Source organism: Crocodylus porosus, unplaced genomic scaffold (genome assembly GCF_001723895.1).
Source record: "Crocodylus porosus isolate Cpor-Errol unplaced genomic scaffold, CroPor_comp1, whole genome shotgun sequence".
NCBI classification, from domain to species: Eukaryota; Metazoa; Chordata; order Crocodylia; family Crocodylidae; genus Crocodylus; species Crocodylus porosus.
In genome coordinates this window covers 10,487,169-10,514,971 of record NW_017728922.1, presented here as the reverse complement: position 1 = coordinate 10,514,971, position 27,803 = coordinate 10,487,169, and the positions used below count along the sequence as shown (strand labels likewise).

The window sequence follows — 27,803 nt, the reverse complement described above, 5'->3', positions numbered from 1 at the left end:
ACTGATGAAAGACCGGCGCAAAGTACCCATTTAATAGGTTGGCTTTTTCCTGGGCGTCAGTTGTCAGTTGCCCCATCTGGTTCAGCAGGAGTCCAGTATTGCCCTTGCTTTCCCTCCAGCTTCCCACATAACTGAAAAAGGACTTTTTCTTGTCCTTGATGCTTGAAGTTAGTTGGAGTTCATTTGCAGCCATGGCTTTCCTGGTTTGCTCCCTGCAGGACCAGACCAGTGCAGAATAATCATCCTTGGAGGTGAATCCCATCCTCCATCCTTTGTAGGCCTTTCTTTTTAGCCTCAGGAAGTCTGCTAGGTCCCTGGAGAGCCAGGGGGGCTGCTGTGCCCTCTTGCTGCCTTTCCTCCGAGATGGAATAGACTTAGCTTGTGCATTGCAGATCGCTTCCTCGAGGAGCAGCCACTCTTCTTGAACTCCCCTCTCCCTAATGTCCTGGTCCCTTAGGGCCTGACTGACAAGCCTCCTGAGCTTTCAAAGTCGGCTTTCCTGAAGTCAAGGACTTCTGTGTTGCTGACTGACTTGCCAGCTTTACAGCAGATGGTGAAGGTGATCAGCTCGTGGTCGCTGTCACCCAGCTTCCCATTGATCACTAGGTCTCCAATTAGGTCATCCCCAGTAGCCAGTACCAGGTCGAGCAGCGCTTTGCCTCTTGTTGGCCCATAGACTTCTTGAGTCAGGTAGAGGTCATCCACGCATGAGAGGAAGGTTTTCAATGGCTCAGATTTTGCTGAGTGATCCTCCCACGAGATGTCTGGGTAATTGAAGTTACCCATGACAACCAGGGTCCTGGAGCATGTGGCCTCAGCCAGTTCCCAGGTGAACTCCTGGTCAAGCTCAGGACTTTGGGTGGGAGGTCTGTAGTAGACTCCCACCATTGTGTCCCCTGTGCCATGTTCCCCATGATTTTAACCCAGAGGGTCTCCCACCCTGGTTGCCACCCTGGTTGCCAATATCAGCTTGCAGGGACATGTAGCTTTCCTTCACATAGAGAGCTACACCCCCGCCCCTTTTGTCTACACAATCCCTCCTGTACAGGGGATAGCCTTCTATACCCAAGGTCCAGTCATGGGTGGAGTCCCATCAGGTCTCCATTATCCCTATGATGTCATAATTATTTGCACTGAGCAGGAGGACAAGTTCCTCCTGCTTATTCCGCAGGCTTATTCCCGGGTTATTGAATATTGAAGCAAGTCATGTAACCAATCACTCCAAAGTTTCAAACCCACTTGTCTTCCTGCTGGGACATGTTCAGGAACTGGGAAGGGGATGTAGAACACCTCCCTCCACCCCTCTCCCCTACCCACCCACGTGGGGCCCCCTCTCTCCTTCCCCCCCTGAGCTTTGTTCCCAGGAAAGATTCCAAAGTTACAAAGTGACATAGAGAGAGTAGCATGACCAAACTCAGCCAGCCAGCTGATTCACCTGAGGGGGCCCCAACCATGCATGGGGGCCCCCACCTGAGGGAGTCTCTGGGGGACCTTGCCTGGTGGCCCCTACCAGAGTGTTCCCCTTTGTGACCATGCCTGAGGGGGCCCCTTTGCGACCCTACCAGAGGGGGCCCCTCCCTAACTAAGCTTTGTGTGTGGGTTTCTTTCTTGCAAGAAAATGCTGGCTGCAGACTAGCTTTGGCCAAGCACTTGACCTCCCTCCATCCAATAACAGTCCACCCTGCAACTCTGCAGTAATGCCATGACTCCATAAAAGTTGTGCGGTCATCCATAACCAGGATGAGCCAGTAACCAGGCTGGCTGCCTGCCTGCCTCCCTACATCCATCCCTCTCACCCTCCATGCAGCCTTCCATCCATCTATATCATATATGGGGATTACTCAAGTGATCATGGGACTATATTGTGAATTGGTGTTTTATCCTATTGTCTTGTGTTTGCTGACAATGGCTGTAGTGTAAAAAATGTATTCACCAGCTGACTTCCAACAGTATTGTTGAGTTTAAAAAGTCTATACTGTTTTAGCTTTATTGTGATTTCCCAGTGGAATTGATTGCAATTCAATTTATTGTGAAAAAAATAAAGATGAGGAACTAAAAATTCTGATTTTTAGTTGTTCCTGCTTGATTTCATGGACCTGGGAGGTGGGGAGGAGCAGTCTGCAGCCAGCCGTGGGCAGGAATGAGTGTGACCACTTCGCAGGCTGGACACAAATGGGGCCTATATTTCAGATTGGCTGTCCTCCCCTCCAGGCAGCTCAATAATATGTCTGGGGATAGCCATCTGATGCATACAGTCTGGATATATACATAGTCAGCCACATGTGTGTGGCTATGCATCCAGAGGCAGAGTAGTTCTGGATGTGCAAGTACCAAACGTACTGTAGATGTCCAAAGAGGCCACTTAGGTGAACAGGAAAAAAGAGAATATGTCAAGGTCTAGGAGTAAGCAGGCCAGCTATTGCAATGCTTCCAGAATGTTTTATCTCCGTGGCATGAGCAGTTATTACATGGACAAAGCACCCTCCTCATAACCCCCATGAGGAACTGTCCAGACATGACCAGATACCTCCCTCCCTCTCCAACCTCTGCTAGGTTCCTTCTCTACAGATGCAAACCTGACTCCAACTCTGTTTTCCCCTGCAAACGTCTGCCTGCACACCTGAACTGACCACCCTTCCCGTGCAGCAGCTGGTAGATACCTGCAAACCCCAGTACCCTCTGTGGACTGTTGCGGGTACCAATCTGAAGGCACGCACTGGCCCATATTAGTTATTGAGCATGGGATTTAGGGGGACCACATAGACCTCAAATGCTGGGGGCTGCGAGGGGGGAAGGAACTGTAGGGAAAGAAAAAAACCCTGGGCATAGTGCTTTTGAAACCATGGCCTTGGCTAATTAGCAGCTCCCTGCTTAGCTGAAATCCATCTAATAAGGATATGCCAATACCTAGTGTAGGAGAAGGAGGTGTTACTGGTTTCTTGAATTTAGATAAAAAGAAGTTCTTTCTGAATACACTTTATTCTGGAGAGGCCTAGAGTTAGTGGAAGAGATTACCCTGGGCTGCCTTGGGACTGCTGCTCCTCATTTCCCTCTCAACTTCTTCCTGTCCTTTGAGAAGGCTGAGAGGAGGGATATGGCAAGGGACAAAGCAATCCTGAACAAAGTGATGAGCTCTCTCCAGGGGCAGAACTGGTTGAAGCGGGTGGTGGCGGGAAGAAGAGCGGTCTGCAAACCTGGCTCCAAAAGGTGCGTCATGCAGGATTTTGTAAAGCAAACACTGCATTGCAAAGAAACCATTGGAGGAAAAAATCATTTTTGCATTGCACCTCCCATAACAGTACAGCCTACCTGCAAAGAAAGAAAGAAGCTGTTTTGGAGTTGCAGCAGTAGGCATTAACCCCAACTGCCTACCCCACTCAGTGACCATATCACAAGCATTATAATGCATTTTAAAGACTTACTAAATTGGCCTTAAAGACCTGCTGAAGGCTAAAGGCCCTGAGTGGAGTTGTTTAGTCTTTTTACTTACAAGACATATCTGGCTGGACCTCACCTGAGCCAGCACTTAACAAGCATTTGACCTCCCTCCCTCCAATAACAGTCCACCCTGAAATTCTTTGCAGTCTTTCCAGTAATTCCATGACTAACCCCCCCCACCCCCAGGCAGAGCATCCCCACCACTGATGCAAGCACAGTCTCTGAAAACAAACCCAACCATCCCAAAGAAAACATGACATATTTATTATTATAAAATAAAAAACTTTACTGAAAATAAATAGGAAAAATAACTATATACAAATTGACAACATAAAAATAAAATAAATACAAAATAAATACGAAATATAAAAAAAAATAAAAGGTTCAGACTCTTGACTTTGTGTCCCTATTAGCAAAAGTAACTATGTACAAATTCACGGACAATATAAAAAAAAGTAAAAATAAAGGGGCAGGGGTTCAGTATCTTGACAGTGACTCTTGACTGGCCTGTGGGCTCATCCCTGGCAAGTTCCTCCCACAAAAGTTTTCTGCATAGAGGTAGAAAAAGGAAAGAAGAGGAAGAGAAGGGGGGCTGGCACACAGTCGAAAAAATGGACTTTTGCCACTCCCTCTCCCCCCGACACAAAGTCAGTGGGACATATTACCAAAATATCGCCTGGGACGCTGCATACCCCAGGTGTTGGGTCTGGCAGGCAGCATCCTGCTGCCCTTGGACTCATTGCTCTGAAATGGAATGTGATGAAGTTCAGGTTGCAATATTGAAGGAAATCATGTAACCACTCACTCCCTCCAAATTTCAAACTACTTGCAGAAAACTTAACATTATGCTGAATGCTGATGCTGCCACTCTCATCATGAGCCATGGCCACTGCATTGGCAGAAAATGGGGGGTGCAGGGGTCACAGCAAATGAAAGTTCCCAAGGGGGGGTGGAGGGCAGGACGGTACATGGGCGGGGGGGGGGAAATAGACAATAAGTAGAAAATTATATAATTTTTCCCCCACTCTTTCCCACCATTTAAAATAAGAATAAAATAAGAATAATTGTTCCTGTCAATCACGAAGACTGCAGAGGAGGGAGAGGTGAGGAGGGAAAAGAAGGTAAAAAAGAACACACAACACCACCTTCTGGATAGAGGCTGAAACGCAGCGGCCTCTCACAGCAAAGGGGATTAATTGCAAGTCTTTGGGGTCTCTGACTGTTTCCATGAACAAAATCCACAGATAACAGGAAAAAGACACAAATTAAAACATCTTTGAGTAGTGTTAGTTTAAATGAGCTTTAAAGACGCAGGAAATCCCAGGTCATGCAAACACAAACGCAGTTGCACTGTTATAAATGGGAAATTTCGTTTTGTCTACACATGCTCACTGAGACTGCCATGTTAACAGAAAATCTGTGCCAGGCCTGTAGCACAAAGTTTGCTAAACCAATCCCTGAAGGCTGAATTAGTATTCAACCAAGTCAGACCTTTCTGAGATCTCGTCTTCAGTCCACAACAATAAAATTTCACAAGCAAATGGATAGAAACTGGAAGGCTAGCCCATAGGAGCAATTAGTGAGCAATTAACTTGGTAATTGCTAGCACTGTGAAGTAAGTGTCAAGTAGCATCCCTCCACCCCCCACATCACAAACAATGGTGGGATGGCCATCTCCTCCTCCCTCTGTCCCCCTCCCAAGAAGAAACCAGGCTCAGAATAGCAAGCAAATAAATTTTATTCTTTACAGAGAGGAAAACTTTAATTTACTTTAGATACATACATACATACATATATATACATATATGTATTATTAATTACAGCTAAATTAAAGCTAATTTAAATCTTAAATATATAAGCTTTTAATATTCATTTATTTATTTAAGGTTAAATATGTAAGCTTTCAGAGTATGTAAACTAAAGCTAAGTAATTGAAGTAATTTTAATAGAATTAAAATTTAATAGATATATTTTCTATCTAGGACAGCACTACCTGAAGCCTGAAAATTCAAATGATGTGAATCTACTCTGTAAAAAAAACATCATGGCTTGTAAGCACCATCCAGTGGTGCTATGAGGTACATAACTTAACACACATAACTGAATGAACATATATTACCCCTGTAGATATGGGTGCATTTAAACCAGATGAAGTTGAATCCATATTTAGAAAGATCACTTGCATGTGTATTAAGGCCTAAGGAAGCTACTGATTGCTACTGGAGTTTCATCACATATGTCTAGAGAGCTCAACTTATGATTGCTTGCCTTCAGTAGTACCATAAAGCGTCCCCAGCTTAAGGCAACATCAGGCCATCTAATTCTTGCCTTGGAGTGCTCTCTACTGCGCCTTGCTCATCCTCACTGACATATCCTATGAATCCTACTTCTGAATCTGTGTTACTCACAAAAGGCACAGATAACCTTAATTCTAACATTTCTTCGTATGTCTTTGATTTTGCATTCTTCATAATGCTAACACATTTTTAAATATAATTTTCTAGGTTTTTGATAACGCAAACTCAAACAAAAACAAACAAGACAAAGTGAAAAAATGTCAGAAGCTCCATTATATGGTGTCAAAAGGACACCCATATGGTTGGCACATCCAGATTCACCACACAACCTGACACTTAAGCTAACAGATTATTCAATGACAGCATTAGGTTTCTGTCATCTTTGGGCCAAACTGAAAGGGAACAGAATTCTGTGCCAGTCAGTTTCACAAACATTTTTTGCTCTTGGCAGAAGAACAGTGAATCTTTAGGACCTTGGGATTTATTCCAAGCCCTAGCAGAAAGTGTGCTTTAGGAAACACAGACTCTTTTTCTCTTTCTCTGTAGATTTGACCTGTTCTCCTCTGAACCTGTACCAGTCTTATATCATCCCTAGTCTGGTATCATCTTCCCTACTCAGTGGTCTCATTGCTAGGCTCCTCACAGTTACTCCAACCTCATTATCCCTAGGCAGTCCCCTTACACAGCCAGCTCGTCTTATGATTACCACAATAGACCCCAAACCTTACCCAGCCTGTCCTAATTTTTCCACATTCTCAGGGGTTTCCCTCCCACCATCAGCCTCCAGTCCAAGTTTACTTTTCCCTTGTTCCTCCTTTCAGTGTACTCACCACACCCACTTCCTCCATCAAAGTCCAGTTCTTGTCCCTCTGCATATGAATCAGGCTGCTTCGTTCTCTGTATTCCTTGGGCATCTGCAAATGAGTCACTGAGAGCACCATTGAAGCGGTCTGCCAGGTTTCAAATCCAGTGCCTGGGCCTGATCCACCCCAGAGTTGTCCTGCCAGGCTTGAGCTAAAGCAGGGGTGACCAATCTGTGGTACATGTGCCACAAGTGGCATGGAGAACCTCTGTGTGTGGCACAGGGCAGACTGGGGAGGGGACAGGCAGCACAGTAGCAGATAGGACAGAGAACAAAAAAAACAGAGCAGCAGACTGGGCAAGAAGCAGAAAGCAAAGGATTAGGCAGAGGAAAGGGATCCGAGTGGCACTTAGGGAGGATGCAGGTCTAATATGTGGCATACATGCCAAAAAAAGGTGGGCTCCCAATGGGCCAAAGCAGTGGTTTTCAACCTGTGGTATGCAGACCCTAGGGGTCCACAGACTATGTCTAAGGGGTCCATGAAAGATGACTATGAGCAATCAAAAGTACATGAATACCCATATTTACAAATCAAAGGGGTCTGCACCTCCATTTGAAATTTCCAAAAGCATCCACACCTCTATTTGAAATTTTTTAGAAGTCTGCAAATGAAAAAAGGCTGAATACCACTGTGCTGAAGCATACTTAGTATGGGTAGAATTCTTGCAGAATTTAGCTGTGAATTTACTCTTTCAACTAAGCCTGTGTAAAGTGCCATTCTCAAAGGATTGTACCTGGCCAAACTTTGGCAGCTTCACAAGGAACAAGCCACCCAGATTTTTGGGGAAGACCAGGACAGAGCAGGGAGGACAAAATAGGAATCAGAGGATTTAGGATTCAAATGTTTGAGGCCAACCTGGACAGAGGTGCATACGTTTGACAAGATAGCATATTGGAAACCAACTGGCAATTTAAAGCACTGGGTTTATTTATCTGCACAACAAGCTGTGGAGCTGTTGTGGAAGGTTCTGGCCCAGGCTCCCCAAGCTGCTGGTGGAGCCCTGCTGTGGCAATACATCATCGTGGGTGCCAGGCTGGGGCGGGGACTCAGACAGGTTGCCCATGCTGCTATAAAGAGCACAGCTGTGGCCTGGGTCCTAGGGCATGAGGTTTTCTGTCAGTTGCTGAATAAAGGGCATGGACTTGCAGGCACTCCCTGACTGATGATTGTGGTCAGTGATGGTGACACACTCAAGGCCTTGACCTTTATGCTGCACTGCCATCCTGAGCAGTTGTGTCCATGCTCCCACAAATGGTCTGAGAGCTCCTTATGGTTGAGGAGACCAGTTCTCCTTGTGATGAGAACTCAAACTGAATTCCATCCTCTATGTGCAATTATGCAGAAGTCTATAAAAAAGGAGTCTATCACCTCCATGTCCTAAGACGTCTTTTCATGGACTTTTTTGCTACCTTCTCACATTAATTTGCTTCCCACTAATAACAGTTAACTAAAGTGCACCGTCTCATAGACCATCTGTTTCACCACCTTTTTTCCAAAAGGAGTTACCTTCATTTTACGAGATATCTCTCAATATATTTTCTGCGTGTCTCTAAACCTTTTTGGCCTTTCTGTTATTTTTCTGCCTTCTTTGTAATATTTCTTCTGTAGTAATTTGGAATGGTCTGTGAATTTCACAAACATACCTCTTATTTTTATTTTCAAATCACAAATAAATGCTAGCACTGCCTACCAATATGCAGCAACTGACACTTTGCACATGGCACTGCTTATAAATCAGAATAGTAGCTCCCTGCCTATTCTCAAAACAGGTTATACATGTTTGACATTATCCACTAATATAACTACTATGCAAAAAGTTAAAATACTTGCAGAAGTCTTTGCGAGATCAGGGATATCACCAATATGACACAGCAAAGGATAGAAATGAACAAACGGTACAGGTCTTTGCTGGTTTTATGTGCAGGTTTTATGTGCAAGCTTTTCTGAATGATCAAGTGCCTTGCTGAAATCCAAACATTGTATCCCTCATCTTTTTCTCTCTGTTCTCCCCCTCAGATTGTATTGTTCTCCCAGCAACAGCAATCAAGTTTATCTAGCCATCTCATTCAACCTATTCATAAGTCCAATTTATGCAGGAAAACATTTACAGATCAACATTGCTGTTAAAAACAAAGGTCAGCACTGGAACAGGTTATGGTACCAAGTCCTTGCAACATCATCACTCAGAAACATCTTGCAGCACAGAGAACTTCTAAAAAAACCAAAATGGAGGCTTGAGAAAGCTAACAGCAGCTGTTGATCTCAAATGGAAAGAGAAGATTCCAAGATTCTAATTTTTAGTAACGGACAGGGAATATTTTAACAGTTTTGTTGTTGCTGCTGTTAAAAAATTCTGGTTTGTCAAAAACAAAACTTTGCACAGTTGCAATGGCATTTTTGTTAAGAAAGGTTTCCCAAGTGCAGGATGGAAAGCTGGTCAAAACCAGTGGGACAAAGCATTAAAAATGGCACTACAACAAAAGAATTATATTTCAGTCACTTGACACCTTAAAGAATCAGAAACCCAAGGCAAATAAAAAGTAGCCAAGAGTCATTTCTTTAAACCTTCAAGCTTTCTAAGCCAGTGGCGCTCAACCCCTGGCCTATGGGCCAAATTGACTCTATGGGGCCCTGTCATCCAGCCTGCGAGGCTCCTTACAGAACAGGAATTTGGCTGTGGTGGAGTGGTGACAGCCAGAGCTATTAACACTGCCACTGCTCCCCCACTGCCAAATTTTCAAACAATGGGAAGCCTCATGGGCCAGATTATATAGCCCTGGCCCTGCATACTGGATCATGCTGGCACACAGGGTTGGATCTGGTACACTGGATCATACCTATGGACCAGCCCCATATACTGAATCCACACAGGATCTAGCCTCCAGACCAACTTCCTGTCACTCATCCAACCCACAAGGCAGAAGGTTGAGCAGTACTGGTATAGAGCTTTGCTGTGGGATTGCCTCCAACTGTCCCCTGCTTATTCCCATTTGTTTTCATCTGTAAGGAGTAACTACTGTGTAAATAACAAGCAATCTCTGCACTGCTTCACAAAAAAAACCTCCCTTGCTGACTCCCAAAAAAAGAATGACTTCTTTTCCCTTTGTCCTTTTCTTCTCCCCAGTGCATGTTTCATTGCTGATCCCCTTTGCTGCATGCCCATTACCCAACTCCCCTTCCTCCAAGCTCTCTTTTTGCCAATAGCAAACAATACATACATTCCTTTTCCAGGGGGAGACATTTATGCTAAGAGAAATTTTCAGAACATGCAGATCTTCTGCATATAGTACAGCTTAGGAGAATAACTGAAGCCAAAGAGAGAGAATCAGCACATGGTAGGTTTGTGTGTGGAGAACAAGCTGGAAAGGTGTGCAGCTCTGCAAGTATGCTACCTAGTTACAAACGTCAGCACAGAAGTAAAGCAACACTCAGACAAACTTCATGCTCCAAATAAGATTCATGCCACAGTAGCACTGTGTGCTTAGCATCTCAGGAGTGCCAGGTGCTGTGATGGTGCACATGCATGTTAAATACATTAAAGATGCTACAGCATTTGGGTTTTTTTGCTGAATGTTTATGATCTACTTTAAAACGAAGTTTTCCTTATTCAAATTCTCTCTGCCCGGGGATGAGCACAACCAGCTCCTGATCTGAAGCTAGGCACCTAGGAATGCCCAAGCCTTTGCTAACTGAAGTAGCCTATATACAAGCTTTGTAGAACACTCACTCTAGTTTTTCACAGAGCTAGAAGCTGTTACCAATAAAGCCTGACATTTAGCAATAGAATCAGACCCAGGAAATCCTCCTCCTCCTGCCCTTAATGCCTGCTTTTGTCCATCCATCAGCTGCAAAGGTCCTGGACCCCTCTTAGCTGACCTTGGGAGCCTGGCATTTAATGGCTTCATAGGCCAGGTACAGACATTACTTTTACCAGTCATCAGAAAACGGTCTATACCTGTAACAGAACACAAGTTCAGCACACAAAGACTGATTTGAAAATGTTGGGACTCAGTTTCAGATTTGCCTTACCCCCACCAAAGGGTGAATGTGTGTTCTGTTCCCTACTAATCTAAATACGCCACTTGCAAAAACCTTGTTAACAGATTGATTCCACCTTGGGCTTTTTGAATGTCTGTGAATCAAAGGCATTTTCAAGGTCATATCAGTGCTTGTTTTCTGAGTCAGTAGGAGCTAGCATTGGTTAGCCCAGGGTAGGGAAAACAAGGAACTTTCTCTTGCTCTGACAAAGCAAGGAACATCTCTGAGGGACACTGCTGGAAGCCATATCTGGCCAAACTGATGTGCACTCTGTATGGGAAACAAAACAGGAGGCTATAGCAGGGACCACTTCATTACATAAAATGATACAAGTGGGAGTTCTTTGCCTCACCACCATGAAATCCCACACCAAAACTCACTTTTGAATACCCACATGCTTTGGAGGGTTGTGACACAAATCAACATGGTATGTTTTTGTTGGATTGCCAGTCATACTTGCTTTGCTTTCCCTGATGCTCTGTGTCAATGCCAGGTCAGACCAGGGGACAGTAGCACTGGCCGGCTGTGGGAGGGTGGAAAGTGCTGATCAGAGAATTTCATACATTTCACATTCTGGCAAAACTGGAAAAGATTTGCCGTTTGAGTTCTGCGACACCCATCCACCTGTTCCTGAACAGAATGAAGAAGTTCCTTCCTTCCTTCAGTGGGCTTGTCTAGGTGTCCTCTTCAGGGAGAATCAGGTGGCCCACTACCCTGGAAGTTGCACTCTTTATTCAAGCTTCCTTGGACACAAAGGATGTTTTTTTCCTCACCTGAGTTTTGTCATAACTAACGTCAGGGGTAGATGGCTTTTATGTCTTTGGAAAGCATACCTCAATCTTCTTCTGGGTCATAAGGCGATAATATGCATTTCCTAGGAATCCACAGGGGAAGTATAGATACATACTTTTTACTAGTGAGATGTAAAAGTATACAACCCAGATACTTAAGCAGTATCATACTGAGGCCTTATTTTCACTTTGTTTTTTTCAGCATAAGATCAGGCTCCTGTTACTTTATGGGTGAAGGAGCAGTAGAAAGAGAGCCTCAAGGCAGGGAAAGCTTCTTATTATGATCTGCCAAGGAACAGGTACAGTTACCTAGTACAAGCACTTACCATAGAACTAGCTGTTCTGCAGTAGCACCATGGGCTAGAGTCTTGCATAGGAGACAAGTTAGGAGCACAGCAGAGTCCAACAATAATAAGAAACCCTGAGGCTGAGCCAGTAAGCTAAATCAGGAAATGCCTGTGGCAGCTCAGGGAGGCAAGTGACCAGCAGGGTATATAAACACAGGTCCTTAGACAAGAGTGGCAGTCTAGCTCTGGAGGCTGCTGAGGGAAGAGCTCCAGAGCAAGGGAAATGCAGGAGCTCTGCTAAATGGCACTGGGGATGGCTTGAGGAAGGGAAAGAGAGTGCTGATGCCCTACAGGGGAATATTACCTGGGGTAAAGGGAAGCCTTGTTATGCAGGCAGGTAGCCATTGTTTATATTTGGACTCAGAGGGTGCATCCAGACAAGTGCGTACATGTGTCTTGCAGCATCTCAGACCCTTTGGAGACAAAAGGACTGCAAGACACATATGTGGAAACAAAAAAATGTTCCCTGCACTGCATATTTGCAGCACAGGGGGCAAAATTATAACTCTGGATATCCAGGGGTCAAAAGAAAAACTGTGCTGCGGAACAGCGGGGCAAGGCACAGGCCAAGACCATGCCTGGAGACAACCCAGGAGTCAGTCCTCCAGGACAGATGCTCTGGTTTCTGGCCAGAGAATCTCTGTGGTGCTCCTGCTGCCCCCAGCACTGTCAAGGGACGTTAGGAAAGTGGGGTGGGGTGGGGTGTTTATTAGGGCTGTGCAAAGTTTGGATCGCAATTCAGATTTGGAGATGATTTGGATGATTCAGAGGCCAAATCTATGAATCCAAATCAAATTTCTAGAAACTTTAGGCTTTCTGAACCAATTTGGAGCTTCTGAATCGATTCAGAAAAGATTCGGTGATTTGGAGATTTGGCCATAGAATATAATGGGGAATCAGAGAAATATCTATAGCTTTGTTGTTTTTTGGATGATTCAAATGAAACTTGCAGGAGTGGTAGACTCTGCTGTAGGCATGAAGCATGCCATGTTTCAAGGTGATAGGTGCAGGGAGTTCTGGGAACCTGAACCTCAAAATCCTGATAGAAAAACTCATGTCACGTGTGTGCGTGTTAAGCCAAAGTGGGGTCAAAACTGCAGGGATGGTAGCTGCTACTGAGGCCACAAAGTCTTCCAAGTTTCAAGGAGATAGGTGCTGGGGTTTCTGGGAAACTGCACCTCAAGCTACTGACAAGCAAAATTCATGACATAGGTGACTCTGTGTGCTGGGGCCTCTGCACAACACGGCAGTGTGCCCCCCATGAGGTCTCCTCCTCCCCTACCGCCACAGTACAGTCCACCACCATAAATGATGGCAGGTCAAAATAACTTAGCTGGCTCAACACCAATAACACCAGCAGCATCAAAGGTACTCAGATGGAACTGTCACAGAGCCTTTCTTTTTTTTTTATAAAAGGAATTGACAGCAAAAAGTAAAGATGTTGTGTTGGATATATGTTACTCATGGTGTGTGATGGCTTATCTTGAGTTTTTGTGTTTATAATGAAAAAAACCAATATAGTTAGAAAAATATATCTTAGGAAGCTTTTGGGTTGAAAAAAGCTTTGGCATGCTGAGGAAATATGTGCAGTTTGTGTGTCTCCTGGTCCTTGATGGAAGTATAGCCCAGGCCATACTCCAAGAGGTACCCCCTCTCCAACTGAAGGGATCAAAGCAGGTGCACAAGCACTGTGGGAGATATAGGGACTCTCCTCCCCCTACAGAGCAGAGCCAGACCACCAATGGGGACTTAACCATATGCCTTTTAATGAGAGAATAATACTGGGAACATAAGCAGACCTAAATCAGGGTATAGTGGACACTACAATACCCCAAGGGGGCAGGATTCAACAAAGGCTAGACACTTAAAATCATTGACAAAACAGGGTTAACAAAATATTAAAAACACAAACAGCAGAGCAAACAATATGTATTGGTGAAATATATAAAAAGGCATGAAATACAAAATGTTAAATGACAAGGAAATATAGGGCCTAGGTACCTGGAGAGGGCAGTAAACACAGTGGCCCCTCTTCACCACATGAAGATTTGCTTCTTATTAGCTGATTACCCCAAGTCACCCCAGCTAGGGCTTGAACTCGGATCTCCTACAGGGTAGACAAGAACACCACTACACAGCCACCACTGGTGGCATTGTTCCAGCCTGCTGGGGTCTTAACCTTTCCGGAGCCCCAGCCTCATATTGAGCTGCTTGACCTCTGATTGGAGGAGCTGGAAGCAGAGCTGGGAACCTCTCAGGTCGCTGCTCAGATCCTGGCTGGAGCAGGGGAACCTCTCCTGCTGGCTGCAGCCTCTCATAGGGGATCCTAGAGCTCAGTGGGGAGCCTCTCCTGCCAACTACACTGTGCTGCTGAGGGTCCCACTGCTGCCTGCAGGTCCTGCTCCTTCAGGCTTTCCTGGGGCAACTGTATCTGCCCCACTGGCTCAGCTTTAACCAGCTCTTTGAAGCTTATTCCTTGTAGCCCCTTGCTGGTCTCTCCTGAGTCAGCCGTGCTGCCCCTTTTATCCCCCTCCAGGTGACCCAAGGGGCAAATCAGGGGACAGGGAGGGTGAGTCTCTGGGGCCTGATTCATGAGGAAAGGGAATCCCAAGTCCTCCAATCATCTTTTGCCCTTTCAAAACCCCTGGGCTAGGTCACTCCCAGATAGCCCATCACAGAATGAATAGTAAAGCAGCCAGAGCCTGGCCTGGCACACAATGCAGGGAAGAAATCCAGTCAGTAAAAATGTAAATTGAGGCATCAGGGGGTGAGAGACAGCATGGAGGGTGGGGGGGAAGGGGGATGTAGCAGCACAGGTAAAAGTGCAGAGGTACCTGGGGAGTCAGATGTCCGGCAGGTTGCAGTATGTCAGAATTCCACTGTGTATATTGAGTCCATGAGTTTGTGAGGGAGGAGGTCTCATGGGGGCACACTGCCAAGTTGTGCAGAGGTCCCAGCGCCAGGAAGGGTGCACCTGAACACACACACAGTTCCACAAGCACCCATGTCATTAGTTTTGCCTGCCTGAGACCAAAGATACAGAGACCCAGAACCCAGACTGCCCCAAACCTGTCTCCTTGACAGCTGGCAGGCTTTGTGGCTTCAGCAGGGGTTACCACCCCTGCAGTTTTCACCCCCCTGTGCCTTAACACACACACACACACACACACAGTGTTACCTGTCATGAGTTTTGCTTGTCAGCAGTTTGAAGTGCAGTTTCCCAGAAACCCTTGAACCTATCTCCTTGAAACTTAGCAGGTTTTGTAGCCTCAGCAAGAACTATGACATCTGCAAGTTTAATTTGAATCAGCCAGGAAACAAAGTTATAGATATTTTATTGATTTCCCATTATACCCTGTGACCAAATCTCTGAATCTCTCCGAATCAGCTCCAAACCTTTTCCGAACTGATTCAGAAAAGTGATTCAAATCTCTGAATCAGATTGGCCAAATCTGAATTGGCTGAATCTGAATCCAAATTGAATAGTTGGCTATTTGCACAGACCTAGTATTTATGGGTGTGGGTGGGTGTGGGTGTGTGTGAGGAGTGGCAGGGGATGTCAGGGGGTATGGGGAGTTATGGGGCATGTTGTGGGGGTGTCAGGAGTGGAGAGGGTTATCAGTGGCTATGGGGAGTGCAGGGGGGACATCAGGAGGTTTCAGGAGCTATGGGGAGTAGTGAGAGGATGTTGGGGAGTGTCAAGTGGTGTCGGGGCTATGGGGAGTGGTGGGGGGATGCTGGGGTGTTGGGGCTTATGGGGAATGGCAGAGGGATGTTGGGGAGTGTCAAGAGTGGCAGAGGATGTTGGGGAATGGTGTGGGGGATGTCCCATATGTGGATGGGTTTGTGGAGGGGCAACTAGTGAAGGTACAGAGCCCAGGTAACATAGCACCATGTCACCACCCACTGTGCCTGCAGCAGAGCCACAGCCCCCCACAGTCCCGCTTGGCTGCCACCACTGGCGCCATGAAGGCTGGATGGTGGGACAGGCATGTGGGAGCCCCCACTCAAGTCCCTCCATAAAGAGCGTGGGGATACCCAACCCAACCCAGCCCAGCTCAGTGTGGCTCACTAGCTGGGCTTTGCACCAGAACAGAACATGTGGTGCCAGGAGGCACAGCTCTGGGAGGCATGGCTCCTGTGCAAACACATGCTAGCTGTGGGGCCCAGGGCCCAAACCACACAGTTAGTGTGTGTTTGCACAGGAGCTGTGCCTCCCAGAGCCACACATCCCACTCCAGTGCGAAGCCAGGCTAGCGAGCCATGCCAGGCCAGCTCCCAACACATACCTCCACCCCCCAGGCACCATGGGTCAAGCAGTGCTGCTGCTGGAGACAGGACCCAGTGTGGCATATAGGAAAAGTGCACTGAGCCAAGCCAGGTGCTGCCAGCACTGAGGTGGCTCTAGCTGCCAGGCCGAGCCAGTTCCACGGTGGCAGGACCCAGCATGGCATGCAGGGACTGTATCTCTCACTGAGCTGGGTTCTGCTGCTATGAAACAGGCCCAGCCTGATGGTGCAAGTGGCCCCAGTGCTGGCAGGACCTGGCTTGGCTAGGTGTGCTGTCCCTACACACTGCACTGGGTCCTTCCACCACGGACCCAGACTGGCCTGGTGATGCAAGCAGCTCCAGTGCTGGCAGCACCCAGCTCAGTGCAACTTGTGGTCTCCGCTGTGGCGGAATGCTGGGCTAGTGGTTCCGGCACCACTTAGGGGAGCCACGGGCTTTGCAAAGCTGTGCAAGTGCGTGGCTTGTGGGGCAGGATTGGAGGTAGCTTTATAGCCACCCTCGAGGTTCGCCGAGTTGGCACAAGTAGACGACTTAGAGTAAGTTGTTAGTTTTCTTTGTAATAAGTCTATAGGATGTCCATTGGTTCATGAGGTTCCAGAGCCAGCCCTTGCATTCCAACACTGGAACTAGTCTAATGCTAGGTGTGGCTGCCGACTCCTTAAGTCCCAGAACTGGTCAACGGCTCATTGAGATGGGATGTTAGTAGTAGAAGTTATTACAGAGTACATATAAGGTAAAGCAAAAAGGTTTTATTCACTTACCTGGCCTCACCCTCTTAAGAGTAAGAGGGGAGGCCAGTTGGAATGAAGCTGCAGTAAATACAAGTATAGCGAGCGTAGATATGCTGTCTAAGCTACGATGAGAGGCAGTCGAGAAGTGGAGTCTCTGATGTTTCTTCAGTTACAGTATGCTGGATACAAAGGGGGTCTGTTGGTTCATGGGGTTCCAGAGCCAGCCCTTGCGTTCCAACACTGGAGCTAGTCTAATGCTAGGTGTGGCTGCCAGCTCCTTAAGTCCCAGAACTGGTCAACAGCTCATAAATGGGATGTAGAGTACAAAACTGTAACACGGTGAGTTGTTGTCAATCGTCGGGTTTTCGAGGCCTTTGTCTTCGCTGGGATACGCCCAGGCGGGGAGGCTGAGAACCGGTCTGCAGGGTGATTAGACCTACAGAGTTTTCCAGTTGTCGTCTCTGCTGCTTCCTGCTTCTTTGCCTCTTTTATAGATGTTGGTTGGACTGCCCCTATGACACTAACTATGATATAAGCTAAGCATACAGGGATAGGATAATTTCTTTTACATAATAGTTACTAGGCAGATTCTCTACATAAGTTTTGTTTCTGCAAAGTTGACACCTTTTAGATAAGAAGTAAAATTTACAGAGTACAGATGTGTGGCTTACTGCCAACAGAGAATAGTACCAGGCACTTGTTTTGATTAACAGTGAAGACTTCAAGGCAGCAGAAAGTAGTACCAGGCACTTGTTTTGGTTAACAGTGAAGGCTTCAAGGTTACATAAATGTGAGAGTTCCACGCGGCAGTTATACAGAAAAGAGAGGAAAAATATATATATATAAAACAGTTACATCCACAAGTGGTACTTGCACTGGGTGACACCATTAAGCGGAACTGGTCCCTGATGAGTGGCACAGACAGCACCAGCAATGAGCTGCTCAGGGCCACGCCACACCATGGGAGGGCTGGCAGCAGTGGGTTCTGAGCTCCCCATTCCTGGTGCTGCTGCAGGGGGTAAGTTGTGGGCCCTGTGGGGGGCTGTGGCCCTGCAGGGTGACTGGGACCTTGTGGGGAGGGGTGGCCCTGCAAGGTACCTAGGACCCTGAAGGGGGGGGGACTGTGGCCTTGCAAGGTGCCTGGAATCCTGCATAGGGGGGTGCTGTGGCCCTGCAGGGTGGTTGGGACTCTACAGGGAGGAGCTCGGGCCCTGTAGGGAACGCAATCCATGTGCTGTGTGGGGGGCTGCACCCTGTGGGGGCTAGGGGACCAACCCCTCCTAAAAAGACCCCCAACAAGGTCTCCTGACACCCACAGTCCCCCTGTAATTGCCCCACACCTACCCACACACCAACCCACATTCCTCCACACCCACGTGCCTTCCCCCACACTCCTTCCCATCCTGATCCTGCAAACGCCACATCGCCACATAACACGCCCATCATGCAAGAAGAAAACCAAAAGCACACATCAACATATATAAATATTTAGAATTTATTTTATTATGATGGATAGACACACTGATAGGCTTCCAAATTTCTTTAACTTTGTAAATATATCAATAAAACATTGCCCACCTGATTTGATTTATACACACACACACATATAGTGATCTTTTGTTCTAATTGTGGAAGAACACGGATTTTGGGTTATTTAAAAAAATGGATTTGGGATGCTGCTGCCCAGAAGCTCCTGTCCATTTATCCATTCAAAATTTCTGTGGGCTTTAAGGCCCACCCAGTAAACTAGTAGCCCCCACTGTATGAGGGCAAATGGATGAATAGAACAACTGATTTTGTGGGGGGAACTATGGGGGGAAACAGGATAGAAGTGACATGGGAGTCAAAGGGTCAAAACATGAAAGTAAGTGCTCTGGAGAGGAACACTGAGCAAAGCCCCTCAGGCCACACCCACTGGTCCTCAAAGGCATCCTAGCAGTTGGTGGACACTGCCCACTGGTGCTCTCCCCAGAAACGTGCTCAGACAACTGAAAGAAAAGCAGCACTACAGTCTCTGGGCACCTTCTCAGCCAGAGCCTCCTTCCTGGACAAGTACAAGGCCCACTTGGCCAGGGCTAGGAGGAGGTTGACCAGGAGGTCTAGGGACTTGATGGAGCCATGGATGAGGTGACCAAAAACAAAAAGGCAGGGGATGAAATTCAACCAGAATCTCATCAGGAGGTTCTGGAGGTGGAGGGGTTGCAGCCTGGTGCACTCAAGGGTCATGTGCACCAGGTTCTCCCTGTGCCCACAGAAGATGAATGAGACCAAGGTGTCTGTGAAGCTTGCCACATACACACCCATGGTGACAGCTGCATGGAGAAGTTGCCAGCTGAGTTTCCCAGTGGCTCATGGGATGATTTTGGAGTACAGACTGAGCCACTGGGGTGCCCCAGCCATGCCTTCACCTAGCAGGTCACACCACACAAGTGTGTAGAGGTGGCAGCTCAGGTGGTGAAGCAGGGAGTGTTGCAAGGCTGGGTGTGAAGGGGTCAAGGCCCCGGGGGGCCAAAGTCAGGCGGAAAACGGCGGAGTCCCGCCTAAATTCCGGGTGCGAACCCGGAAGTGGGCTCGGGAGCCTTTCCCTTCCTGGAACCTGGACAGATCCGGGTCGGGACCGGCCTGGAAAGATAAAAGGAGCCCCCCAACCCCAAACAGAGGGAGGGAGAGGCTCCAGCGGGAGCCTACGCCTGTGGCAGCAGAGCCGGGAGCCGCAGAGCCAGAGACGGCGGAGCCGGGGACGGCGGAGCCGGTAGCAGCAGAGCCAGAGCCAGTGGGGCCGGCGGCAGCAAGGCCAGCGCCAACAGCTGTGGCACCGGCGGCGGCGGAGATGGCGGCAACAGAGCCGGCAGCGGCAGAGCCGGTGGCAGCAGAGCCAGTGGCAGTGGAGCCAGCGGCAGCAGACCCGGTGGCAACAGATCCAGAGGGTCCTGGTAAGAGGAGCCCCAAAGGAAAGACCCTTCTCCAGCGGCTGCAGGCCGTTTGGCCACTTAACAAGACCCACGGGGGTGGAGGTAAGCCCCAACGCGTCCCCGGGTCGCGAGCATCAGGAGGTAGGGGTACGTCGATCCCAGGGCCGCAGGAGGCAGTGGCACCCAGCCTAAGCCAGGTACCATGAGGATTCTTATAGGGTCCTGCAGCGGGAGGATGGAACCCCACTGCGGGACTGGTGGACAGACTAAGGGGCCCAGGGGCCCCGCCCAACTGGGGCCGAAGGCTACTGGGAGAAGGAAAATAACCTCCGCCCCAGAGAAGTGGGTGCCTACGTGTGGACTGACTTTATATTACCTTGTTTCTTTGACCTTGTGACCTACTAGGGGCTAGCCCCTGTAGGGAGCCACCCAGAGGGCGGCTATCCCGGAGTACCGGGTGAGGGTGTAGGGGAGGAGGAGCCCTCAGGACCCCTGGACTTTAGAGCCGAGGGATCGCGTCTGGACTGCCCGCTTCCCCAGACGGGTGAACCCCCCAAAATTCCATCAAGTCGTGGCAGGCGAGATTGGCGGAAGCGCGGTACGGACAGCAGATTCCCCCTCTTCTCCAGGGGCCATCTAGGGGATATGGGGGACCAACACCAGGTAGTCCACCCCATCCCCCCACACTGGGCAAGGTGTTGGCCCCATGACAAACTCCAGTGGGCTGGAGGACACGGGGAGGCAGGGGGGGAGACCGCCACCACGCAGGACCTGATCAGCAAGGACAAGGGCATTGGGAGGTAGAGCAGATTTCACCTCCTGGACCAGACAGCCAGTCATACATGTCATGGGTAGGCCCATGCACCGGGCCAGTGCAGCAGGATCCACCAATTCCTGCCTTTCATAGACCAGGAGGTCTCTGATATGGATGACATGAGCAAGGATCAACCTCTATCACAACCAGGGCACCTCTGCTGTCAGCACCTCCAGCTGGGAGTTCCAGAGGAGGGGCTCAATGATCAAGTCACTGCCCTGGGCAAGTGTTGCAGGAGATGTGGAGGTGGAGACCAGCCTCCAGGGCCAGAAGAGGTCCTGGTAGAACTCTGGCAGCCCTTGCAGGTGCTGCAGACAGAAGGAATGCAGGCCAAGGAGTGGCCAGTCATATCAGAGCCCCTGGAAGTGGCAGAGGAAGGCATGCCCAGGTGGCCCCATGTTGCATGCCTACTGACACCGTATACTAGTCACTTCAGGGTCTGAAGGTTAAAAGTCAGGGCCTGGATGGGCAGACAAACCAGGCCCTGGCTGCCATCCTGCAAGGGGAGGCTCCGCAATGAGCTAGTGCCATCCTGGCCAGAAAAACTCCAGCACCTATCTCTGGAACCCTGCCAGGACTTCAGGGGAGACAAGCTGGGTGTGTAAGCAGTCCCAGAGCTTGGATAGGACCAGGTAGTTTAGTACCAGCACTCTCCCATGCAGGGACAAACACCTCAGGAGCACTGCCCATGCCCAGAGCCACTCCACCACCCTTGCCTCCAGCTGGGGTCAGTTCACGAAGGGGCCAGTGTGGCCTGGGCCCAGACAAGGTGTTGATCATTGAAAGGGGTCAGCTGGATGCCAGAGGAGTGGGCCTGGGCAAAGTGCAGAACAGGAATATAAACCCAGTCGAACTGGGAGTGGCATGCCTGCTCCTCCCCCACCCTCACATGGCAGGGGGGCCAGTATGGCAACAGGCATGCCAGACATGCACCAGGGAATACTCCATCAGGATCTCCCTGAAAACACCCACAGCAGCCTGGTTCCATTCCCTGCCTGACTGGTCTCACAAGTCTAGCGTGATGTTAAAGTTCCCACCAAGGACCTGGCACTTGCAAGGGTTGAGAGTGCTGAAGTAAGTGGCCACCTGGCAGAAAAAATCCACCAACTCCAGGTCCTTCGCAGAGCCATACATGTTCAGAAGGCTCAGGACCACCTCCTGCACCTGGACCCAGGGGTGCAGCAGGCAGCTCAGCACTGTATCCTGGAGAACCTCTGGCTGCAGGCCTGGGGAGTACAGCGTGGTCACCCTGCAGAATGTGGCCAAAAGATCACTAAAAAAGACCCTGCCAATTAGGTTAATCAGCTGGAGTTGTCAGGGTCTCCTGCAAGAATACCACAGAGTACCCCCGCTTGTGAAGGAAGGGGAGCACCCATCATCTTCACAGACCCTTTCTGCAGCATAGACATTGAGGGTCACAATTTTAAATGACCTTGTGGTAGGGGGGGTGGAGTGGACAGGTCAGCAGGGGCCTTGCATATGTCAACACCCAGTGTGGGGCCTGCCATCTCACACAGCACCTTCCCATAAGTATAAAGGGAGTCTATGAAACTGCAAGCCCACCTATAGACCCGGGTGTTGGAGCTTTTGAACCCCTTGGCTTCCCGCTGTCAAAAGCTCCCCAGTGCTCCAAGGTAAGCTGTGTCTTACTGGTAGTCACAGTCAAGAAATGCAAGTAGCTCACTCCTGGGGTCTGCCAGGATGCAGAGGTCTGCAATCTTCATGGAGCCTGTTGGTTCTTGGGGGTCCTTCTCCTTGTCCTGTGGATTAGTGGGCTCCTTAGGCACTGTCTGAACCCCCCAGTCTGTAAGAGCCTGGACTCTGGTTGGGATTGGGAGAGCTCTACAGCCCCTTGGGACAGGGGTAGGGGTAAAGGGTGGGAGTGGTGCTCCTTAAGAAGATGGTAGGGTAGAGCTGGAGCCCCTGGCGGTCTGGGCAGGATCCCTGAAAAGATTGGTCTGTTGATTAGGGGACTGCACCATGATCCCCTCTGGTGCAGGACTATGGGGCAGGCTGGAGGTGAGGTTTTTCTGGAAGGGGGAGGGAAGAGACCTGTCAGACACTGGGGTGTCTCCATTGGCTGCCCCGGAGTCCTGAGAAAGGAGACCGCACTCCTCAGGACTCACTGGGGTGAGCCCCAGGGCCCCTGTCTCCCCTAGATCATCAGAGGGGAAGGCTCTGCTGCCCAACCTTCTTTTGCATCAGCCTCAGCTTTGGCCCCTGTGGTCCCAGGGGGTAGGCCCTGGCCAATGGAGTGAGGGGCTTCCTCCATTGGCACCTATTTGGGATTGTGCAGTAGCCCCAAAGCCTCCTTCACTGGGATAACCCATTTAATCTTTCCTGGGGGTGGGTGTCAGTTGCAGCCAGGAAAGCCCCTGGAGGCTGGGCCACTCCTTCCCCCACTGTGGTGGTCTTGGGACAGGGGGAGGTGTCCTCCATGTCAGAAGGCTCCAGCTGTGCCTCAGCCTTCCTCTTGCCTTTTCACCAAGAGGGGACCTGCACCCACTCAGGCATTGGGTGGCCCTCAGGTTGACAGGCTACAGTAGGAGAAGGTAAGGGTTGGAGGGGTGGAGCAGTTATGGCAGGGGCATGACTGGGGTGGGGAGCATGCTTCCTCTTTCTCCTTGATTGCTGCTGCCCTCCCCAGGACTCCACCAAACTTGGTTGTGGGGCAGGGTCCCCTGAGCTCATAGGGGAGGCTGGTAGTTGTGGCTGGGATGGAAGGGGGGCCTGAGGGGGGAGGGTCACTGGTGGTAGGGTCACCTCTCTTGGAAGTGGGACCCCCAGATACCTTCCCTACCTGGCCCATGGTGTACTCATGATGCAAGTGCCCAAGGGCAAGGCACCAGAAGCATCACAGGTCCCCTAGCATCTGGAAAAGCCTCAGTAGAGCCCCCTGAAAAGCAATCACGAGGCAGCCTTCAGCCTTCAGTCACACTCCTGCTGCAAGCTGAATCATGACTTAATGATGGAATGAGACACACGGTGGAGGCCAGGATCTCGGCACCCCAGTGAGAGGGCCACCACCAGGGAAATAACTCTCCCCAGGGTTTGTAGATGGGGGAGCAGGGCCCAACTGGGGATATAAGGTGAGACAGAGCTGAGGACCACTCTGGTCCCCAGCTCCTCTAAGGGCTCGAGGGGAACGTTCTTGCCCTCCACCATGAGCCCTATCTCCACTGCCTTTTGAGCAGTGGCCTCTGAGGCAAGGAAAGACCCCCTTGCCATGAAAACAGGAAGCCAACACAATCTTGGGGGACCCCACTACCTGAGCCAGGACCTGCACCCAGGTGTCAAAATGCAGGTTCTCCCACTTGGGCAGTTGGCATTTCACCCCATGCCTGCGAGCAAGTGCCAGAAAGGGGACCCCAGTGGTCAAGCTGGAAGAACCAGTAGTGCAGCGTCCAGGCCCTGCGGCTGTGGGCCACCCCACAGCTGCCTGTACATAATTGCAGTTCCCCTACTGGGGGGCTGCATTGGTGAGGCTGGGATTAGGACCAGGGACAGGCTGAGTGGTTGTGCTGGTTGATGTGGTGCACCTGTCTATTAGTATCCTTCAAGTATCCTGGGGTCTAAGGCCCACCTGGCTAACTAATAGCCCCTACTTCATGGGGCCAATGGGTGAAAGATACAACAGAATTCTTGAGACAAAAAAAGGCAAAAAACAGGATAGGAGCATTGTATGGGTCAAAGGGTCAAAATGTGAAAATAAGTGCACCTGAGGTGGACACCGAGCAGAGCCCCCACGTCTCAAAGGCATCCAAGGAGCTGGAGATGTGCATGGACAAGTGAGAAGAAAGCAGCCCCACAGTCTTCAGGCACCTTCCCAGCCAAAGCCTCCTTCCTGGTCAAATACAGGGCCCACTTGGCCAGGGCCAGGAGGAGGTTGACTAGGAGGTAGAAGGAGCAGGAGACCAGGGTGTCCATGAAGCTTGCCACATACATGCCCTGTTGACTCCCTGTTGCAGGCTTCTCCACCCCTGGAGGAAATTGGTTGGACTCTGCATCTGGGGTGGAAGCTGCAGGGACATACATCCACTCGGGGGCTTGGCTGGGATCCAAACCCATAGTGGGGGCTTCAGAAAGCTCTGTGGGGGCATCTGCCCCCCCAAAGATTCCTGCCCTGCCATTGTTTCACATGAGGGCAGGGAAGACAATAAAGAAAAACAAAATACCCTGCAGGACTGGTGAATCTAGTAGGGGCAGGCTTGGGTTGTGGGGCAAAAGGGGGATAGGGAGGAAGGGGGTTCAAGTTCACTGAGCCACAGCCCCACAGGAAAAGAAAACAGGGATGCCTATGCTTTGAGAATGTGGAGGGGAGGGGGAAAAAATACAAAAAAACAAAAACATAAACACAAGGTCTGGGGAAACTCAAGCTGGCTAACTCAGCCACACAACAAACACCAGGTCAGGGGGAGTGCACCATAGGACTTACCACACAAGGGCAAAAAAACCCAAACAAACAAACAACCTCCCCCCCCCACACACACACACAGGGAAGGCTTCTGAGGCAGGTATAAAAGATGGCTGGAGCAGTGGAGGGGCTTTGGTTGTGGAAGATCTGTCCAGAATCCCCTCAGGCCTCCAGCCAGTCATTCAGCAGCAGAACAGTAGGCAGGAAGACAAATCAGGATCAGATGCAGTGAGGTAGCTGTCAGGGAGGGTAAGAGCAGTCAGTCAGTTAGGAAGTGATCCAGTGAAGGTGTGTTGTCAGGTGGTGCAGCAGGGAATCTCCCTCTCTCCTGAGAGAGGGCAGCAGCAGCAGCAACAGCAACAACATTGATGATAGGAGCACCCCAGTTCAGCCACTCAGGGTGTGCTTCTGATGGAAGCGAAGGTGAAGGTAGGGGTGGCCTGCCAAGGGAGCTGGGGCAGTCAAGGTTCCTTTAGGCTCTGGCAGTGATGGTGGGAGAGGGGCCCACAGGTAGTGCAGGCTCCCTCCCCAGGATGTCCCCCAACCACAGCTTGGCAGCAGGCTAGGCAGCAGCCCAGAACAGGAGTACAGAAGCTGGGATGCGGTACAGTGGGCCCCTCCCTGATGTTGGTAGCAGTGTGCAGCAGAGGACCCCCACCCTGGGGGTGGGGGGAGCAACAGCAGCTACTTCCCAAGGCAGGAAGGGGTGCAGCCAACTTACTCCAAAAGCTCTGAGACTAAGCCAGCAGTTAAGAGGCAGGAAAGGGCCTGGCCATCTTCTCCCCAGAAGCTCCTGAGATCAAGCTTGCAGCAACCAGCCACAGCAGGAGCAGCAGCAGCCTAAGACAGGAAGGGGCATAGGCAACTTCCTCCCAGAGGACTCCTGCTCCTGAGAGCAAGTAGCCATGATCTGCTTGATAGGGCAGGTTTTTAAATTGCTGGGGCCAGCACAGGGCAGGTTTTTATATTTCTGGGGCCAAGGCAGGTTCTGGCTTCAGACTCTAGCTCCCCCCTGGCTGCAGATCCAAGAGGAGACAGGTAGGGTTATTTTGCCCCAAGTGGCACAATTTATCCCACACCAAAGTGAATGGGCATGTGTACTAAGGCAAAAAGTCCTGGCTCAAATTTGTGGCACTTCTGTTTGAGCTGCTGCAAGTGCGCATGCCTGTATGTGTAGATGAGCCCAGAGGGGCTTTAGTTTGTTTGCCAGAAGACTTACTCTTTGGTTAAAGTGTCAACTGGTGGTTTGGGAGTGGCTGAAAAGAGAGTGAGCAGAGGCCGTGGGGGTGACTGAGGGGTTAACTGACAGCAGGGGCACCCGAGTGGCACTAGTATTTAGAGCCTTGCTAGGGGCCTTAATTCAGGACTTGGGCCTGAGGGAGAGTTTGAATCTGAGAGGGAAAGAAAGGAAGCTGAAGCATAGCTTGGGCAACAGCTGGGCCAGAGCCAGGGGCCCCAATGTCCAGGAAGGGCAGAGCCAGGGCTAGGGTGTCCTTTGCATAAAAAGGATAGAGACAAGGTCCAGGGGGGCCAGAAGCCTAAGCAGTTTCAGCAAACATATTGCCCAGAACAGGGCAAAGACAAAGTCAGATTAGGCTGTCAAAGACTGGAACCCAGAAGCCAGGTAAGGCACAGTGTGTCTGGGCTAAAAGAACCAGCAAGAGAAAAGGGGCTGAGGCCCCAACAAAGGTATAAAGGACTGAGTTGGGCTTCTTTCAGGTTGGTGCTAAGTCATTAATTGGTAACACCTGTGAGGCATGAGCACAGCTGTAGGGGAAGTTAGAGGCAGTGATTAGTCTTTAAGGCTACAGGCACTCTGGAGAACCAGCTGGCATCTAAAGGAATTGGGGCTCGCTCTAGGACCTATTAGGCAGCCTCCCTTCCAGCCAAACAATTACATCAAGGCATGGCACAGGAATGAGAAGGGGAGAGCACCCTAGAGCTGGAGCAAGGTAAGGACTGCATGGCCAGCAGGGGGCATTCCAGTCACCTGTGGAACTTGAGCATGGTGAAACCCTTCTGACCAGCATACTTACACCAGAATGAAACTTGAGTCAGGCAAGGAGAATCAGTGTTTGCATTACTAAAGGAAACCAGAGAAGCATTTTATTTATATGTGTCATAATTTCTCACATATAACTCACGCCTTTTTTTCTCTGAAACAAGCTGGTGAAAATTGGGGTGTGTATTATATGTGAGAATAGCAGATCTCTACAAGTTTGAAAATCTGGTGGTACCATTCAGCTTCATCTGCTGAAGGAAATTCATGCATTCTTTGCTAGACCAACTTGAATAATGGGGAGAGGGTTTTAGAGGGTTTATTTTCCTGTTCTTGCAACACTTTCCAAATTTTGTAATCAAAATTTGAATTGAAAATGTTATTTGAATTCTTTTTTAGTCAAACCCTGATTTTATATGCTGCCAAAGCCCAGCCCTTCTGGGTCATGTGACCACCCAGCTGCCACAGGTGTTCTCCTTTCAGCTGGCTGGCTGATCTGTAGAGTAGCTTGTAGCTGCTGGCCTAAGAGCTATAGCCCTGTCCCCTGGTACTACTGGAGAACAGCTAGCTCCACAGTAAGCACTATGCTATCCCAAGCAGCCTTTCCCCTTGGGAAAGCATTCCCAGCCTAAAATACTCAGGCAGCCTGTTCTTCTGCTACTTTTAGCTGGCAGACTATCCTACCTGGAGCTCTCCCTGCTGCAGGTGTTCCCTTTAAGTGACAGGGAGCCTCTGGCTCCCTTTTACAGGGACCTCCAGCATCATGGAAGAGGGATAGCCAGAGGAGGTACTGGAAGTCAAAAAAAGGCCCAGATACTCAGGATGATGGAAGCTGGCAACTTATCACCCCTGGCAGCAAACAGAACCAA

The 27,803-nt window shown here is 49.5% G+C and overlaps 1 long non-coding RNA gene across 1 annotated transcript in view; it reads right to left on the bottom strand.

Annotated features, from left to right (window-relative positions):
* LOC109313217 overlaps positions 1-4,360 on the bottom strand; it is a 13,176-nt gene extending 8,816 nt beyond the window's left edge. The window contains exon 1 of the long non-coding RNA XR_002101992.1: positions 4,104-4,360. This is a non-coding gene — a long non-coding RNA (uncharacterized LOC109313217). The remainder of the gene's footprint in view (positions 1-4,103) is intronic.
* Positions 4,361-27,803: the final 23,443 nt, after the last annotated feature.